The sequence below is a fragment of the Macrotis lagotis genome, chromosome 3 (assembly GCF_037893015.1).
Source record: "Macrotis lagotis isolate mMagLag1 chromosome 3, bilby.v1.9.chrom.fasta, whole genome shotgun sequence".
Taxonomy (NCBI): Eukaryota; Metazoa; Chordata; class Mammalia; order Peramelemorphia; family Peramelidae; genus Macrotis; species Macrotis lagotis.
In genome coordinates this window covers 122,892,626-122,911,863 of record NC_133660.1, presented here as the reverse complement: position 1 = coordinate 122,911,863, position 19,238 = coordinate 122,892,626, and the positions used below count along the sequence as shown (strand labels likewise).

General features: G+C 40.0%; 1 protein-coding gene and 1 long non-coding RNA gene across 11 annotated transcripts in view; one reads left to right on the top strand and one right to left on the bottom strand.

Moving 5' to 3' along the window:
• Window positions 1–19,238, bottom strand: part of SLC10A7 (solute carrier family 10 member 7) — a 261,864-nt gene that overhangs the window by 56,476 nt on the left and 186,150 nt on the right. The gene's annotated exons all lie outside the window — the stretch shown is intronic.
• The window catches only part of LOC141517815 (uncharacterized), a 52,348-nt gene that overhangs the window by 20,768 nt on the left and 12,342 nt on the right, over window positions 1–19,238 (top strand). Inside the window, exons 2-3 of one of the 2 annotated variants that reach the window (XR_012476999.1) lie at window positions 2,430–2,533; window positions 5,464–5,882. This is a non-coding gene — a long non-coding RNA (uncharacterized LOC141517815). Of the gene's footprint in view, window positions 1–2,429; window positions 2,534–5,463; window positions 5,883–19,238 lie in introns of those variants that run through there. The other variant, XR_012477000.1, reaches the window with a different exon arrangement.

Below are 19,238 nucleotides of genomic sequence, written 5' to 3'. Positions count from 1 at the left end.
GGCACCTGGTCCAGCAGATTGGGAACCCCTTGGAGGGAATCTTCATAAATGTGGGTTGACTGACTGCTCCAAAGCCTTCATTTTACAGTTGAAGAAATCCAAGTCCAGAAGGATTTTTCTTCTACAAAATTCCTTTCCTCTCTTACCCTATTCAGTTTGAAACTTTCATTGGTAGCAAAAACCAGAGTGGGTGCCCATTAACTGGGGAATGGGTGAACAGATTGCAGCACATGAATGTAAATAGAAAATTACTTGGCATCATAAAAACCTAGGAAAAGATGGGAAGATGAAGTGATACAGAATAAGCAAGCCAAGTTGAGCCAGAAGAACAAGAGGCACAGCATGATTAGAGTAATATAACAGGATGAAAGGCTAAGATAGGGGAGCTGATTGAATATTTATCTAGGTGCTAGAGATGCCAAGACAAAGAAGACCAGACTGGGGCTCCAATCTTGCCTCTGACACATGCTGGCTATGTGACCCTGGGCTGGTCACTTCATCTCTCAGGTCACCAAGCAACTCACTAAGGGAAGACTAAGTTACTAATCTACACTGGGGAAAAAAGAATTTACACATTAGGAGTTTCTTAAATGTAAATCACAGGGCTGAACAAAAAGGGAATGCTAATTGCTGGATTGTTGATTTTTCAAAATTATTGTTAACAAAGTATGTCTTCAAGGTAGAGGGTCAGCAGGATTGGACAGAGTGGACAGTCGCATTGATGCCCTTCAATTCTCACTGCAGGATCCTTGAGTGATGCCAGTTGTGAGCCTGTCTCAAAACCACCCCTTCAGTCATGGGCTCTGTGTGTGCGCACATATGCACATCTGTGTGTGTGTGCGTGAGTGTACTTTCAAGTTCATTTGGGAATCTACACTAGAAGACACAACATGTTCCTCATTAAAATATGAAGAACGAGTATCACAGGCGATATATTTACTTCTGCATTCGTTAAAATCATCCCTGCATAAGAAATGAGTGGCCCTTCTACTCAGACCCTCTGCCTTCTGCCAGATGCTTATCTTCTTTCTTCTGGCTGCCAGGGCAGACTTCACAGCTTCAGGAGGCTCTCCAAGGAGACCTGGGCCTCCTCAGATTGACCACAGCAACAGGATCGGTGACAGGTTCTAAAGCAGTAGCTTATGCCAGTGATGCCAAATCCGATTCTGGCACTGAAGGTTCCCACCTCCTGGAGGGCACTTCTGAGGCAGCCGTCCTGTGGGGTCTCCTCCTCCTTGGTTGCCCTCTTCTACCTGATCTGGCACCTTGTACCTTGGTAATTACATCTCTGACCACGTTTGCTCTAGATTCTAGGAACTAACAAAGCCTGGAGAGAGGGCTGCTGGGGTCCTCACCCACTAAGCCACAGAAACTACTGCTACTCTAAGGACAACAACTGCAAAAACTCAATGGCACATAAGTTATTGTGTTGCAGACTGTCTCATTTACTTATACACACACACACACGCGCGCGCGCACACACAGATACACACACACACACACACACACACACACACCCTTCCCTCATAACCAAGAAAAAGAGTGAATCAAAATCAGGTGAAACAGTGACACAGTGACATATTTGCATCTATTCTTCCCCTACCTCTTTACTTAAAAAATGAAAGGTTATGTTTCATAAGCGTTTTTCCAAGACCTTTCCTTGTGGTTACTAAGAGACCAACTTGTTTTTAGTAATTTTTTTTTGTTTGCTCCCACAAAAAAAAAATGATGTTAAATATATATTAAAAGGATGCTGGGTCAAATGGTACGTGATTACAAAATTACAAATTGTTTTCCAGAGGAGTTCGTAAGTATTGTAGTAGGTAAAGCACTGATTCTGAAGTCAGATACTCATGTTCCCAAGTTCAAATTTGATTTCAGACACTACCTAGCTGAGTGCCCTGAGCAAGTCACTTAAACCTATTTTTCTCAGTTTCCTCATATGTAAAATGAGCTGGAGAAGAAAATCAGAAACCACTCCAGTATCTCTTTTGATGGGGGACAAAAAGACATGACTGAAACACAATGGAACAAAACAACACGGACAGATCTGTAGCTCCAAAAAGCCCTTCCATAGTTCCTCTAACAGTGACTTTTCCCATTTTTGATCATTTCTGACAATCTGATGGATATGAGGTAAAACTGTAAAGTTATTTTAATCTGTATGGGGGTAGTTTATATGATTGGTGGTTATTTCTTCTTTTTAAAAACTTCATACATAGATTAGGTATGTATCTTGAAAATTTCAACTTTAAAGTAATTTTTCCATGCTGTGGCTCAAATAATTAGTGGGCTTGTGAACTTCTGGAATAATTGGTTTCAAAAAGAACACCCTAATTTTTATGTCTCAGGTTGTTTCCATTTGCCCTTTGGATTTATTTCTCTATTACTATAAGATACTCATAACAAACATATCAATCTTATTTCAGATGGAATGATTCTGTGATACTTAGAAGACACAGTAAAAGAGGCTAGTGACACCTTTCAAGAAAACACATCCAAAAGAATCGTGAACCAAGGAACCAGTGATAAGGTGGGTGGTCGCAGGGAGTAGCCCCTAGCAGGTACAGTAGCACCTCAGATGGGATACTGATGGTAAAAGTTTGGCATGATTTGAAACAAGTTCAAGAATTATGATTTATTGTAGCAAGGAGAAAGCTTAGTCCTTTTTCTGATTGCTGGAGGTTAAAGGGGCTCATTAGGACTGAGGTGAACACCCCCCAGATTAAGAACCTCGGTTCTGTAAGAGTTTTAAAGGAGTTTTATAAATAATAGTTCAATATTAGTGGGTTTTTTATAATCCTATATAATTTATCATATGTATTTAAAAACATTTTTCAGAGGAGGGGTCCAAAGGCTTCACCAGACTATCTGAGGGGTCCAGGACACAAACAAGTTTAAGCCCTATTTTTAGAATGAATGACCTCCAATACAATCTTGCTATTTCAATGTGACTGCAGACTAGCCCAACCTAGGGCTGACCCTTCATTCCTATCATGATTCTAGAACCAACCCAACCTCAAGGTTCTGGAGTCTAGGCACCTGCCAAAATTGTTCTTTCACTCCATCTTCCTAAGTATGGTATTGATGCAGAGAAACATGGGCTTAGAAGTGTTGAGATCACTTGGAGACAAATTTTGTTAATCTTTTGTTTGCTTTGTTAAGGGAATCTTTCTTCTTCCTTTATCATCTAATTTAGGCCTTGCCCTAGGGGCCTGACCTTCAATCTGACCTGGATTGCATTCTCTTTTGGTGGGGCAGCCAGGGAGCACTAGGAGTTGAAAATACTTCTAAAACCACCCATAAGAGACCCCTCCCCAAAAGGCAAAATTTTGGACTTAGGTCACTCCCAGGTCACCACTCCTCTCATGGACCCTGAAGGAAAATTTAAGAAGATCTGAGGAAGGGGTTTACTCTTTTTTTTACCTTCCAGATTCCTGTTAATCCCTTGGCAGTGGATCTGTCAAGTTCAATTAGCAATCCATGTGGTCTTTTTCTTTAAACTCTTCTTAGCTTTTCTATTACTTTCTTCTGTGTTGTAACTTCTTTTAATAAAGCTTTATTGTGAGTGGTCCCAGGCAGATAACTGAATGCAAGTAGTAACAGTATTACCTACATTCCATGAAACTTTCTCATATTATCAAAGATCAGAGATGCTTAGCTCATTCAGTTTTTAAACTATTTCTTAAGGGGGAGATTTGAAATATGGTTAGTAAAGAAGAAAAGATGTATTCACTGGCATTAAGGAACTTTTAAAAAATATGGACTCAGAACCATTTGGGAGGTTAACTATCCTTCCATGAAATCTCTCTGCTGATATCATGGCATGGTCTGGTGGCAATGCTGGGTCTTCAAAGGCCATGCCAATGGGTATAAGATATTACTTAAGATGGAAGAACCTTGATACCCAGAGAAATAGCATATGCATGTCCAAGGACCGGCTCCTCTGTATACAAAGTAGACCAGTCTAGGCACTAGTAGGCTGCCCAGTGGGCAATGAATTCTTTGGCCATGCTATCCAGCTCTCCTTCCTATTAGATGAACAAGATGGTGATTTCCTATAAAAATGATCACTATAAACACCCAGCTGGAAAACAGATGGTGCATTTTAAATCACTCATGTAAGTGAGCTGACCTGTAAATCGTCATTAATGCACTGGGTCTTCATTTTCTCTGCTGCACAATCAGCCTTTTATCTCCTACCAGTGAAATCCATTAGCCACGGGCTTCTCATCTATTTGTATCTCTTCTCAGCTATTAAAACATTATTGTATTTAATAATTCACCCTTGATGACTGGCCCCAGCTTTCATTAGGTCTCAACTCAGAGCAAAATAAGAATAGATTAGATAGAAGTACACATTGCTGAATGCTTCATATCAAAGCTCTCTTGCTAGGAAATCAGAGACAGCCTGTTTGAGGGAGCAACCTGAACCCTGTGACTTGAGGAGGACAAAGTGGGGGGTAGGAGGCTCACATTCCCATAGATCCACCTGTCCAGATCACATGAGCAGTAAGAAAAATGGGAAACAAGTTGGAATCTGAGGATTCAAATCCTGCCATTGTCATTTACTACTCGTGTGACCTTGGGCAAATCATTTAACTACACTGTGCCTCAGTTTCCTCCGGTTAGACTAGGTAATCTTAAAAGTTTTTTTTCTGGCTCTGAATCTGTGATCTTATCATAGAGATCATTAATATTCCCTTAGTTCTCAATCATTCTAATTCAATTCATTAAACATTTATTAAGTTTGTATTGTGGCTAGTACCCTGCTAGGTGCTTGGATATTGAGACAAAAAAACAAACAGTTCTGCCCTTCAGGAAGGTTACAATTTACTGGGGGAACAGTTGGGAGGAGGAGAACAACATATACCTACACAAATAAAAACAAAATGCACACAAAATAAATATAATATTTGAAAATAAGCCCAATAAATATTTGAAATAAAAAACCAATCCCTCCACTCAGGAAAAAAAAATCGAAAACACCCAATTCTCCACAACCTGATTTCAATTCTCCTCCCATTGCATTCTACCAGTTCTCAATTAATATGTATGAAATGCAGATTCAGTAGTGAAGTAAAGGGACTGTATAAATTAATCCCTAATGGCAAGCTCTACATTAAGGGAAAATCATTAAAAGAAATCAGAATGTAGATTCAGTTAAACAACCAGCTTAAGAAAATGTAAATGTACAAACACCTTGTTTTGTTATTAAAATATATGTATGTAGATATCTTACATGTATTTATATGTAAATATATGTATGTGTATATGTATATGTATATATTCAGTTTCCCACCCATCTCACCAGTTTTTGATAGAAATTAGTTTAATTTTTCAAAACTTAAAAAAAATTCTTTAATTGAATGATAACAAGAGGAATAACTGAACAATCATTTATTAAGTACCTTCCCACTGACACTTGAGATACAAAGACAAACATCTTTCACTTTTTTGTAGGGAACTCATGAATGGATATCATGGCCCCTGGAGGAGTCTCAGAACTGGAGCTCAAGAGTCTCAGGACTCAAACTCAGATCATGTATCTTCTATTTCTCTGCAGGGCTTCAGACAATTGCTTCTCTGAACTTCCAGTTTCCTCAACTAGGAAATGAGGAATCTAAGGTTTCTTCCTGCCCAGAACCTACTTTTCTATGGTTTTAAATGGGACTTCCCTAAAAAATAAGCCCGTGGAACTTAAAATAACATGATTAAAGCTTAGGAAGCTATTTAAGCATATAACTGTGGGGGATTTTTGGGAAACCCTCTACAAATTTAATCCTGGATATTCCTCAGGAGGAAAGTTCAGTCCCATTTCACATCCTCTAGAGGAGAAAGCTTACTGAGGTTCTGAAAACAAGAACAAAAGCTTGACCACTGCCTTGGAGGAGGGGGTGAGGAGGGTGGGTTACAGAGCATCTCTAAGGCAGGTATGACAACTCCAGCCAGCAGCATTCTCAGCCCATTGTCACCTGGGACAGAGATGATCCATGCTCAGCTCCAGCTCTGAAGAGGCCATTAAATGCCTCCTCCCCAGAAATAGGGTGACCTGCAGTCCCAGGGACAGGTGATGCTCATAAGTCAGTCTGTCTAACAAGTGTCTCTCTCCCTCCTCCCTTTCCTTTCTTCTCTCTCTCTCCTCCATGCCCCCCCCCCCCAATAATCAATCAGAATCACAGCTAGAAGGGCCCACTGGGATGATCATCTAAATCCAAGGCTTTTAATGGCAGGTGAGGAAGTGAAACCAGTCAGGCAGGTGTCCTCAAGCATCCGATTAGAGATTTGAGCTTGGTCTTCTGATTCCACATCCATCCCTGCTTCCTTCCCACCACCTTCACCTAGATACAGAGCCACGGACAGACAGGTAGGAAGAGGACCAGTGCCTTTGGGAGTCATCCTTCTCCTTCCTCATCTTCTCACTATGCCTTTGCCCCAAGGTCATTTCAAAGCAGAGTGGATGGAGGATAGAAGTCACTCCTTAAGAGCTTCTCTCTCCTATGCAATCATAAATGTGAATATCAATTATGCAGACATCTCCACAAATAGATTATGGAAAAAGAGGCAGAGTATCATAAGTGATACTAATGGTTTCTGTACATTATTATTATTATTATTTTTATGGCTTGGATCAAAAGTTCAAGAGCTTTAGATTGTAGGCAGTCACTGAACTGGAAAAGTAATGAGGGTTGATGGCTTCTACAACTGGATCTGATCTTTCCCTCCCACACTGATCTTCCCTTTTGGTGAAATCCTTCTGCACTCAGTCAGGACCCCACAATGGTCAGCAATGAACTCTTCTCTAATTATTTTTGGGCTTAGTTTGTCTGTCTGCCCAACTGCACTACCAACTCCTCAATAGAATCTTCTTGTGTTATATTTTTGCATGCTAAAACCTCATGCCTAGCAAAGACAAGGACACAATAAAAACCTGGTGACTGATTAGTAAAATAATAGAAAAAAGAATGGACAAGTCTCATAAATAGCCATGTTTTTCATCAATATTCTAGAACTGGATTTAATAGATTTCATCCAGGGACCATTCCCTTTTTTTCTTTTGTATCCATGATACTAGGATAGCACCTTGTACACAGTAAACATTTAATAATTGCTTGGTGCCAAATCTGGGGTCTCACAAGGGGTCTATCAGTCCATATATTGATGGAGAATGACATTAAGAATTGATGCCAATAAAGACCCAAGACTAATATTTATTAGTCTTAGTGTGCAGAAAAGAAACTCAGTAAGTATGGGCAAAGTTATTATATAAGTTTCATTACATTAACTTGCCAGGAAATTGTACAAGTTTAGACTTGACAAGGTTTAGAGAATCCTACAAAAAGGATTAAACATTTATTTCATGAGACATCAAACAGCTTTGCCCAATTTATGAAACTGTCAAAATAAATCACTGTTTCCTCAATTTTTCCAGCTAAGGATGTCTCTTGGCATCTGCCAAAAGTTTGAATCAGTCTCCTTTCCATTTTGATATTGAAGTTTTACTCCTGACTAAGGCTTTGCAGCTTGAGTTCTTTGCATTCTCAATAGCTCTAGGACTGTTTCTTCCCTGTGTCCACCTCTTCTTTCCCTTTCAATAACAGGATCTCACTGGATTTGTTCCCTTCCAAATGCCTCCTTTCTGCACATTTCTCAGGTCTTTGCACATTCATTTATGAGGCCATGACTTTCCAAGCTCTAGCTACATTCTTAGCCCAACTCCGTGAACAGCCTTGTACAAATCAATTTGTGCCAGCCCCATACTAAACATCAAGAAGGTCAGGGGAGGCTCAAAAGAGAATAATAAAAACAGCTGAACACACACAGCACTCTGGGGTCTGAAAATTCACCATCCTATTTGGGGGTTCACAAGAAGTTCTATTATTAGTAGATTGAACCCGGGTATTTTTGACCCCAAGTTCAGTCTTTCGTCCACTATCTCTGACCCAAAGCAGACATTTAATCGGTGTTTACTGACTGATGTGCTCTCCTGCAAGGAGTCTGTGAGGCAGAGGCAAAAGAGACCAGGAGCACTTGGAGTCCACCTGCCAACCTGAGTCTCTATGCCAAGGAACTGCCCTAGACTGGGGTAGAAACAGAAAAGGGCCCTCCAGAAATTAGAATCTATTCAGAGAATGCAGCATGTACAAAAGAGAACCAGGTGGGGAGGCTAAGGGAAGTCTCATGAAGGAGGAGGAGGAGGTAATCTGAGGAATGGACAGGGGTCAGAAAGCCCTCACCGGAGATGACCATGCTGGCAACCATTCCTATGGTTGCCACCATTAGCAGTGGGATAATCTTTCTGGGTCTCTTTTCATCTATATAAGTGGACTTCATTAGATGGCCAAGAAAGTTTTTTGACAAAAAGCTTGAAATTTATAATCCTAAGGGAACACTAAGTCTTAGAGATGTTAAGGGACACACTAAAGGTCTAAGGCAGAATTTGAAACAGGCATAATAATACCAACCTCACAGATGGTTGTGAGGATCAAAAAGGAGATGACCCAGGACTTATTTTTAAGACATTATGGCACCCTGAAAGGGGTATATGAGGAATCCCTTTGCTTTAAATAATAGGGCCATCTTCTTAAAGGCATTTTGATGACTGAGGACAGCTGCCTCTTAAGATTCCCTTCTACCATTTGACTGGATAATGCAGACTTTCCCCCTAAAGTTCCTTACACCATGGAACAATGGAGCAAATTCTTGCATACTGACAGCCTACAGATACTTGAATGAGTTCATGAGAAAGTGATTGATCTAGCCAGTTGGTCCTTAGATGCCAACCTGGACATGGAGGGTAAGCCTCTCCAACTGGGCACATGCTCCATGAAATGCCTTCAAGAACTCAGAATCATCATGTTGGTGCCAGAAGGAGGCATCAGAGAGGGACACATTTCCAGACTGTAGAAGGACTATATTTTGTAGTGGGGGAAAAAGAAGCAAGTAGGTAGATAACAAAACATGTAAAGAAAATCCTATTATAAGTAACTACTCCCAATATACAGAGATAATTCATGAAAGTTCTAGGATCACTAAAGCTGAAGACGGACACCCCTTTTACCAGGGTTCAGGATATAAACCTAACCCTTCTTTGAAAGGGGATAGTGTGGTTTCCCAAGATTGTATCCGCAATGCTGGGCTCAGAGTAGGCTCTTATTAAATGCTTTTTTAATCGACTGACTTACTTGTGCCAGAGAAGAATGTACAAGAGACCACACTAGCATGCCAGAGGAAGATGTCAGCCCCACCGCCACCTGCCATATTCCCCACAGACTTGGCACCTGAGGTACACATGGAATTGCCTCATATTCATTATAGATAGATAGATAGATAGATAGATAGATAGATAGATAGATAGATAACACACACACACACACACACACGCTTTATTTTCCAAGACATTAGAAGTCCCTTGAGGGTTGAGACTACTTCATTTTTGTCTCTGCAACATCAGCACCCAGAACTACTTGATACAAAGTAGAGGTTTTAATAGTTATGGATTGACTGATAAGCAAGGAATAGACGGATACTATACTGGTCAGCTAATCTGGGAGCTTTGATCTTAGAGCCTTTTAGAGTTAGGTTCAAGATTTTTCCTTAACCTAATTTATCATATAGCTCCAGCAGGATTTCAGTAGAATATAGACTCAGTGGGATGACCATTTTATACTAGCTGTATTAATAATAGAAGAAACTGAGTATATTCTAGGAAGATGGGAGAGCACGTGGAGGAACAGAAATAAACCTACGTGGAGGAACAGAAATAAACCTAGATCAAAGCAGTCGTCCTCCATAGACAACCTGAGAAGACTCCAGCAAGGACCTGACCCTCCAGGGGCCAAGTCAGGCCACTGAAATGCAAACGGCTTGAGGCTAACTCTGCACATTCAACAACAAGCCCAAGGGGTAGCTGGGTCAGGAAGGCAGCCTCAGTCTTAGAAACTTTCCTCCATCCCATTGACAAGGTGGGAGATGGGATTGCTGAGCAGAAGATTGAAGGACCTTCCACTAGCAAGGGAGGCCCAGTAGAGCAGTGCTGACCAGACACATTCTGGGCTGGGACTGCACGGGAGAAGGGGTGCAGTAACAGAGGGTCCAGGACCCTGCTGGCTGTGAACCCTGCAGCAGACCAGTCCCTGGCTTCAGTTCCAGGGCAGAGGACAGCTGTAGGGACTGCAGGGAGCAAGGATCATTTTCAGAGATCATATGCAGGACAATATGTGGCTAGGGGCTTTAGCCTGGACTAGGAATGGAGAACAGAGTCCAAGGTTGGGTCCTAAGAAGGACCTCAGAAAATAACAATAAGGAGGACCCAAAGCTTGGGGCATTGTTCCCCATACTTGGGGTGACAACTTGATTACACCAATGGCTAAAAATAAGCAAACAAATAAATAATTATGAGTAAGCAAAGTGAAAGAATTCAACAAATAGTTGGGTTACTATGGGGATAGTTACTATGGGGATAGAGAAGTTAATCTATAGTTAGTTACTGTGGGGATAGAGAAGATCTGACTTCCTATTCAGATGAAGAAATTCAGCTTAAAAAGCCACTCCCCTTTCTTTTTTCTTTCTTTCTTTTTTTAAAGGTTTTTGCAAGGCAATGGCTTGCTCAAGGCCAGACAGCTAGGTAATTATTAAGTGTCTGAGGCCAGATTTGAACTCAAGTACTTCTGACTCCAGGGCCAGTGCTCTATCCACTTAAGACACCTAGCCCCACCACCACTCCCCTTTCAATGAGAAAGGTCAAATGGTCCCAAGCACAATAGGAGTTCTTGAAAGAACTTAAAAGGGACTTCAAGGTGAAGGAGAAAATATTGGAAAGAAGAAAAAAGAAAAAAAATCCAGTATGGATAGTAATCATGATCTCAGAAAAAGGTAAAGTGAAAATAGATTTAATCAAAAGTGAAAAATAGAAAAAAAATACTATTTGTCAGCAATATTATTCACAATTGTTTAGACCATTAAAAAATACCAAGACAGTAAAAAATATCTGAATATCTACCTGCCAAAACAAACCATATGAAAATAAACAAAACACTTTTTACACAAATAAATTCAGATTTTAATAACTGAAGTATGGCAGGTAAAGCCAATATAATTTTTTAAATGATAGTTTTACCTAACCTATTTATTCAATATACCAATTAAATTGCTAAAAAAAATTATGTTACTGAATTAGAAAAAATAATAACAAAGTTCATTTAAAAGAACAAAAGATCAAGAACTTTAAAGAAGGGGAGGGGGGACAAAAACAAACAAACAGAAGAAACCAGGGGAAAATTGTAAAGGGAGTAGATGTATCAGACTTTAAATTATATTAAATGGTGAGAACACTGTTGAAGTATAAAAAGGATAATTTTGATTTCATTAAATTAAAATTTTCTAGCATAAATAAAATCTTCATAGCTAAGTAAAGAAGAAATGCAGAAAATTGGATGAAAAAACTTTCAAAGACAATTTCTCCAATAGGATGTGATTGGGTTGTAATATTGCTGGGATGTATAAAATAATGAACTAGTTGATTTAGAAAAACATGGAAAGGTTTGAACTTTGAAGGAAGATGCTATCCACCTATATAGAAACATTACAGGAGGAAATAATCATAGCACAATCTTACATTCATATATACATATAAATATATATGTATGAATGTAAAAGTGTATATGTGTGTTTATAGATATTTATGTATATGTTTAAAAACCTGCTTAATTGTAGTAGGGGAAAGGGAGGGGAAAAATAAAAATAAAATGATCTTTAGAAAACAAAAGAAAACCAAGAAGAAAAGTAAAACTGGACAGCCTTGAAAACAATGTATTTATTATGTAGGTTTTCTTGAAATGGAAATTTAATGTTTTATGTTGATTCCTCTCTTATGGTCTGTTGTGTACATGGCAATTTTTTTTTCTTTTATATTTTAGCTGAAAAAAATTTTTAAACTAGAAAAAAATAACAGAAGCCTTATTATGGTATTAAATTGCAATATCTTTTTATATTTCATTTTACCTATATTTCAATCAAATAAGGATTTAAAGTAAGCTAAACTCGACTGAATGGAAAGCTTATAACAGGTTTCAAGGAAAACATAAAGTTCTTTATCCAGGAAAATTAAAGAAGATTAAAGATAACAGAATGATTTAACAAGAAATGTGGGGTGCAGTGGACAGAGCACTGGCCCTGGCATCAGGAGGACCTGAATTCAAATCCAGCCTTAGACACACAATAATTACCTAGCTGTGTGACCTTGGGCAAGTCATTTAACCCCAATGCCTTGCCAAAAAACATAATAAAACAAACAAGAAACTCAATTGTAACATGGGGATAATAGTAATTATTTCCCAGTGTCCTGAGGATCTAATCTGATAGTATTGTAAAGTGCTTGGCAGAGTGTCTGTCCTTTCCCTTTCCTCTGTCCTCTGTTCCTTCCATCACTCCATTCTCTAAATGTGAATGATTGTGGTTCATACTGATAATTTAGTGGCAGTGAGGATCACCTAGACATCTGCAGTTCAGTATGGAAATTGTCACACAATGACACCTCTTCTTGGAATAAATGCTTTCAGAATTCCCAATCTCCAAATTTCAGCTGAATCTCATTTGTAAGTGGAAGGTAACTGTAGAAACTCCTTTCACCAGGACCTGCTTGTGCTCAAGCTTCTCTATTTGTAAAATGAGAATGGTTACCATCTAACTTGTGCTCTAACTTGCTTTGCAAGAACATTGTGAATATAAATGAGATAATATACATGAAAGCACTCTGCACTCTTAGGAGAAAAGGCAATATATAAATAAAGGCATTATTCCGATTGACAGCAGTGGTGGTATCTAGTGAGGGGGCACAGCCTCTCTCACATTTTCCATCATGCACTTATCTGAAGAATCTGGCTCAGTCAGAGTGCTGCTCTACTTTATCAGAGGTTGAGCCAGTGACCTGGAAACCTGACTTTTTTAGACAGAGTTCTGGAGCTGGCAGAAAGAAGTTCTGGACTGCTAGAATTCCACCTTAGAAGCTGACCGGCTGTGTGTTGAAAGTAGGGTGCAAGCTGTTTACCTTCTCACAGCCTTAAGTTTTCTCATCTATAAAATGGTAATCATGATAACCTCTAATTTGTAGAGTTGCAGTGAGGATCAAATGAGACAAGGCATATGAAGTATGGAAGATTTAGAGGAGGAAGGGATCCTAGAGAGTAGTCTGGTTCAGTTCCTTCATGTTACCCTAGTCAAGTGACTTTGCCAAGAGCATACAAGTGGTATTTGAATTCCTTGATTCCAGAATCAGTGATTTATATGCTGCTCACTCTCAAATCTTAAAGTCCTAAATAAATGTCAGGTAATTATTATTAGAATAGAATTATTATATAATAAATTATAATAATTATAATAAATTTTAATAAAGCAAATAGAATAGAATAGTATGGCTTCAAAAATGTAGACAAGCCAAAAATAATTTTTCTAATATATCTGGTCAGGAGCAGCTAGATGACACACTGAATAGTGTGCTAGGCCTGAAGTCAGGATCTTTCAATATCCAAATCCAGCCTTAGATACTTACTAGCTGGGCACTTAACTCTTTTTGCTTCAGTTTCCTCATCTGTAAAATGAGCTAGAGAAGCAAATGGCAAACTACTCTGGTATATTTGCCTAGAAAACCCCAAATCATGGGTTCCTAATACAGGCAGGTTATGGGATATTGAGTCTCAAGTTCTGACCTCAGTTCTACCAATGACAGACTCAATGGGGATCCTGACTGAATCTTTTTCCCATCTACAAAACATGATGAAATATTTTCAATATCCAGAAGTGATGAAAGACACTGTAGGCCTCCTTTCTATAAATAGCAATAACTGACATTTACCTAGCATTTTAAGATCTGTAATGTAAACTGGACGATCTCATCAGCTCCCATGAATTCAATCATCTGCGGCCTGATGATTCTTCAATCAACTTATCCAGCCCTAACCTTTGTGTTGACCTTTCAGTCTTGCATCTTTAACTGTTGTGTGGACATCCCCAACTGGATGTTTTGTGGATATCCTGATCTCATGATATTTCTGCTTCTATCCTCCTCCTCTAGGGTAACCAGGTTCTGGACCTGGTGACATCTTCTGCTCTTCACTCTCTATTTTACATTCCAATCTTTCACATTTGCCTCTGACTCTGCTGGTGCCCTGAGCCAGGCCCCATCAGTGCCTGCCTGGACCATTGCAGGAATCCTACTAGTGGCTTCATCTGCCACAGGTCTCCCATTCCTTTGTCTGTCCTCCACTTGGTCTTCACAATGACCTTAAAACCTAGGTCTGAGTGTGCTGCCCTTCCACCCCTGACTCAATGATATCCAGTGGCCTCCTGTCACCTCTAGTTTCAAATATAAAATCCAGACTGGCATTCCAAGTTCTTTGTGACCAGGATCCCCACCTTTCCAGTCTTCTTCTATCTTCTTCCCTACCTACCTGTACTCCACATATATTCTGAGATCTAGCAGCACAGTGTTCTTTGGACTAGATGGTTCATCTCCCAACTCTAGGCATTTCCATCAGCTGCTATCATGACTGTAATGTTCTCCCCCCTTATGTATGCCTCCTGGCCTCCCCCTTGCTGTGGTGGTGGTTCACTTGCTTTAGTCATGTTCCACTCTTTATAACCCCATTTGGGGGAGTGACTTGCCATTTTCTTCTCCAGATCATTTTAAAGATGAGGAAATCAAGGTAAACAGGGTGAAGTGACTTGTCCAGGGTCATACAGCTAGGAAGTGTCTGAATCAGATTTAAACTCAGACCTTCCCATCTCCAAGCCTGGCTCTCTACCCATTGTTCTGCCTCACTACCTGGGGCTTCCCACCTTCTACAAGCAGATCCTCTTTAACTCTAACACTTTCCCTCCAGTGAGGATCTCCATTCTATCCTGCAGTTATTTGCCTGTCTTTTGTGTCTCTTTGATTCCCATGCTTAGCGGAGGCTCCTCATGTCTACTGACTGACTTTATAGATAGTCTTTCAACAATGACATGACCTAATAATCCCTATTCTTTGGATAAAGAAATCTTAGATTCAGGGGTCCTGTGATCACATGGCTAGCAAGTATCAGTGGTCCAGTGTGAACAGGCATCTTTCTTCCTCTGGGGTCAGGGCTGGCTCTCTGATGCTACCCTCTCCCCAGTCATTCAATGTACCCTGTCTTCTACTTGCAAAGTCTTAGACTGGGCAGCAAGAAATAGCTGATTAGAGAAGGGAGTCTTAGGTACAAAAGGCAGACAAGTTACTCTTTTCAGAGAGGGTGTGGACCCTGGGTCAATCTAAGGAAATCTTTCAGGACAAGAAACATTTTAAATAAATAATCTATCAGGTCTGCTGATGCTGCAGAATTGAAGAATGGGGAAAGTTCTCCAGAAGATTATTCCATAATCTTTAATCAGCAATGAAAACTTAGAGTTATCAAGCTGGTAAATGGCTGGACCCCTTGTGGTACCTCTGCTGACTCGAATGGCAAGAGACACTGGCAAACAGATTCAGAAGAGTAACCACCAGCAGTGGGTCCCAGGCACAGGCTGTTGCTCTTAAAGACGTGCTTACTTAATGGTATTCTCTCAGTAAACCCTTTAAAATAGATGTCTATTTAGTTCATCTGACTCCAGACCTCCTGCTGCCACTTCACATCTGGGAAGGAGCCTGGTGACTCAAGGAACCAGTGCCTGAAGCTCAGGGAAAAAACCTAGACTACAAGGTAGAGTAACATTTCAAGAACACAGACTAACATGGCAGGAGAAGAGGGGGTCAAGAAAGAGAAAAGGCCATTATGCACTAGTGAAAAGCCTGAGTATTTCAAAAGACAGGCAGTTTTATTTCCCTAAGCACAGAGAAAACATATTTATAGATATTGAGATCCTACTGGGCCTGTTTTCAAATATGACTCATTTTTAATTAGTAACATCCTTTGAACTCAAACAACTGACATGATGAAATCCTTAATTATCCTTTTACCTGGAATAGAAGCCACTACATACTTGTCAATGGAATTGATTTGCTGATCAAATATAGTCTATATGAGAAAACTAATCCTAGATGGGGGGTGGAGAGAGAGAGAGAGAGAGAGAGAGAGAGAGAGAGAGAGAGAGAGAGAGTCAGTCAGATAAAGCAAAGCAAGATAAAGCATGGAGATCAGGAGGAGTGATATGAGGACACTCTCAAGGTCTCTCTGAAGAACTTTGGTATTGATTGTGAGACATGGAAGATAGTGTTAAGGACTGCCCGCAAGGTGCCTGTATCAAAGGAGCTATGTTCTGTGAATGAAGCAGAACTGTAGTAGCTCAAAAGAAATGTGAGATGTACAAATGCACAAATGCAGAGACATCTCTAAATGTTCATGTGGCTTATTTGTGCCTAATCTGTGGTAGTCTTTCGAGTTTGTATGGGTTATATCAGCCATGGCAAGACACAGTTGACCCTGACATAGGGATGTCATTTTAGTCCTCTTCGGTACAAATGCCTCAACCAAATAGAGATTGATTAGATAGCAAAATCAGATAGCTAGATAAAAAGATGGGTAGGTAGACAGAATGAGCATTAATTACCTGCTATGTGCTAGACATTGAGAAGCATAAGGAACACAACAATAAGAAAATAACATGTTCCTTATTCCCACAAAGTTTACCTTCTAAAGGCAGAAGACATCACACAAAGGGGAGCTGGAAGATGGTGAGGAGAAAGGTATCCAGGACAGGCAAAAGAGCCAGGGCAGGGTAGGAGCAGAGCATCAAAGGAGTTGGAAGAGCAGTGAGCAGCCCTGGAGCTTTTGAAGATACAGCTGTTCCAGGCAGAGACCCACCAATCACCAAGTCAGCCTCCAGGCAGGTAAACCTGACTGAAGTTCCATAAACTTTTTTTTTTTAGGTTTTTTGTAAGGCAATGGGGTTAAGTGGCTTGCCCAAGGCCACACAGCTAGGTAATTATTAAGTGTCTAAGGCCAGATTTGAATTCAAGTACTCCTGACTCCAGGGCTGGTGCTCTATCCACTGTTAGCCACCCCCATAAACTTTTAAGTAATGGATTATCAGCTAAGATATTGCTCTTGTACTGAGTGGAGTAGTTTCACAATTTAGCATTTCTTGTCAGGGTTTGCTGAACCAACCTGGGCTTCTATTGACAGCTGGAGAAGAATGTAAGCTAAAGTCAAGGACTGCTTCCTGGTTGTCTTTGTGCCCTCCCTCTGGGTTTAGCATAAAGCCTGGCAATGATTTTGTTAGTACAGGGATCTCCCAATGAAACATCTAATTTCCCAAAGGAAACTTCGAGCAATGTGGATTATCATCTGCATCTTAGAGAGCTGCTCCATGAGTGCTGAGATTAAATGATGGTCCAGAATGTGTCAAAAGTGGAATTGAACCCTCATCTGCTAGACTTCAAGGCTGGTTCTTTCTCTACTCCCCTAGGTTTCCCTCTCCCTATGCTATGTTGCCTAGCTCTTAATAAATGCTTGTTGAATTGAATGAGAGCAAATATCCCAGAATGTCTAAGGGTTTGGGCCAGGGTTCAGAGAGGTTCAGGGTTCCCTGGAGAAAACATTATTTGAGAAGATGATGAGGCCAATGACGGAGCATGGCCAGTCCTCATCTTTCCTGAATTCTTCAGAGATTGACAGTCTCTCACTAGGTTATGCTAATGAATTCCAAGTTGAGTAATCATATTGTATAGAGTGATAGCTATGTAACTTGAATCTGTAGAAGACTGGCTGAGGAGCTCAATTCCAGCCCCAGAAGTGACTGTGCTCTAAACTAAGGAAAGTGATTCATAAATGGGAGATGTGTGCATGGAAACAAATCAGTTTATAAAATATTTTGCTATTATTCATGATTAAATATGCTGCTGTGCTCAGCATGGAATAACATTAATTTCTATTATAATCTTTTGTCTAATTTCTCATGTCTCAGCAGCAAAAGAAATGAGACATTTAATTAGCATTCAAAAAACAAATAATTTTGACTCAGTTAATAACAGCTGCCACTTAGTATACTTTAATTTCTGAATTTCTTGCTATTGACTCTTTCATTTTCTCCTAATATTTCTGAGAAATTGAGTTGGACAGGTACAATAACCTCTGCTTTAGAAAAGGGGAAATTGAGTCAGAGAAGGAAGTATAATGTAGAACTTACATCCCCAGGCCCACTTAGAGGCAGGAACTGTTTGTTCTTTTCTCTGGGTATCTTCAGGGTCAAGCACATGATCCTGGGCACAATTATTTCTACCATCAGAAGCAGCAGTAACATGTATATTGTGCTTTAAAATTCACAAAAAAAATTTACATACATTTTTCTCATTCAATTGTCAAACTGCCCTTGAAGCTAGATGGAGTTTCCATTTCCATTTTACAAATGAAGAAACTAAATCTCAATCAAACTACATGACTTCATTTACAGGTTAACTCAAGGTTTCCTGAATCCAAGGGCAGCCTTCCACCCCAAGCACAGCCCCTTGGAAACAGTAGGTGCTTCATAAATACTTGCTAACTCAAGGCTTTTCTTCGAGGTCATACATTGAGCTATTGATAGTACAAGACTTCCAACCCAGGTCTCTGCAACTGCCAAATGCTGAGCGAGCACGCATGAATCTTCCCACTAGACCATGGGCTTCAGCAATCTGAGTCAGGATCGGTTATTTTTTATTGATACCAAAATGGAAGTCGGCCAGTCAATAACCATCTAGATTAGAACCCAAAAAGCCAGTGACTTGAGCAGATATATGGAATCCAGGAGATTGTTTCAGACCTAGAAGACTCTTCAGTTCCTTCAGGGCAGATGATCTGTTCCTTCTTGCCCTTTCATCCCTCATCAATAACCTGGTCTACTTTGACAGGCTCACATTGCTCTCCATCACACATCTGGTGTTCCAGCACAACTGTGTGACCTGCTCTTCCTATGTACATGATAGCCCATGCCTGGAATGTCCTTCCTTATCTACACATCTAGTTTCCTTTAGTCTGGTTTCCTTCAAGACTCAAATCAAATTCTCCCTCTCATATAAGGTGCAACCTAAAGATTCCAGCTACCCCCAACCACTCTGCATTATTTTGTGTATTTGTGTTCATCAAATATAAACTCCTCTGATACAATATCAGCACTGGAGGGCAGGCTATGCTCGATTTTTGCCTTTATATACCCAGTGTGACTAGCATTAAAGGTAACTTAGCAGTAGATGCTTAATCAATGCTTATTAAATTAATATTTGCTGTTGAGATTAAATCGGGGTCAGA